This window comes from Lipotes vexillifer, unplaced genomic scaffold (assembly GCF_000442215.2).
Source record: "Lipotes vexillifer unplaced genomic scaffold, Lipotes_vexillifer_v1.1 scaffold418, whole genome shotgun sequence".
NCBI lineage: Eukaryota > Metazoa > Chordata > Mammalia > Artiodactyla > Lipotidae > Lipotes > Lipotes vexillifer.
In genome coordinates, this window is record NW_006798629.1 from 5,571,892 (window position 1) to 5,572,880 (window position 989).

The following is a 989-nucleotide window of genomic DNA, read 5'->3' on the forward strand; positions in this document are numbered from 1 at the left end:
CGTCCGGAGCCTGTGCTCCGCAAGGGGAGAGGCCACAACAGTGAGAGGCCCGCGTACCGCGGAAAAAAAAAAAAAAAAAAAAAAAAATGCTTGGGATAAAATTTCTGGCTGTGATGTGGTGCCTTGTGGGATCTTAGTTCCTGGACTAGGGATTGAACCCAGGCCCATGGCAGTGAAAGTGCCAAGTCCTAACCACTGGACCACCAGGGAATTCCCAGGAAAACCTTCTTTTATTTTTTAATTTTTTTAATTAAAAAAATTTTAATACATCTTTATTGGAGTATAATTGCTTCACATTACTATGTTAGTTTCTATTGTACAACAAAGTGAATCAGCCATGTGCATACATATATCCCCATATCCCTTCCCTCTTGAGCCTCCCTCACACCCTCCCTATCCCACCCTTCTAGATCATTGCAAAGCAGCGAGTTAATCTCCCTGTGCAACTGCTGCTTCCCACTAGCTATCCAGGTTACATTTGGTAGTGTATATATGTTGATGCTACTCTCGCTTCATCCCACCTTCCCCCCCCTCCCACCATGCCCTCAGTTCCATCCTCTGTGTCTACATCTTTATTCCTGCCCTGACACTAGGTTTATCAGTACTTTTTTTTTCTTGATTCCACGTATATATGTTAGCATATGGTATTTGTTTTTCTGACTTACTTCACTCAGTATGACAGACTCTAGGTCCATCCACCTCACTACAAATAACTCAGTTTCATTTCATTTTATGCCTGAGTAATATTCCATTGTATATATGTGCCACATCTTCTTTCTTTTTTTTTTTTTAACATCTTTATTGGAGTATAATTGCTTTACTTCACATATTCTTTATCCATTCTTCTGTCAATGGACATTTAGGTTGGTTCCATGTCCTGGCTATTGTAAATAGTGCTGCAGTGAACATTGTGGTACATATCTCTTTTTGAATTATGGTTTTCTCAGGGTATATGCCCAGTAGTGGGATTGCTGTGTCATATGGTAGTT

At 40.3% G+C, this 989-nt stretch overlaps 1 non-coding gene across 1 annotated transcript; it reads right to left on the bottom strand.

Moving 5' to 3' along the window:
* Positions 1–137: 137 nt before the first annotated feature.
* Positions 138–210, bottom strand: TRNAE-UUC (transfer RNA glutamic acid (anticodon UUC)). Its single transcript has one exon. It is a non-coding gene; the product is annotated as a tRNA-Glu (tRNA).
* Between the last annotated feature and the right edge of the window lie 779 nt (positions 211–989).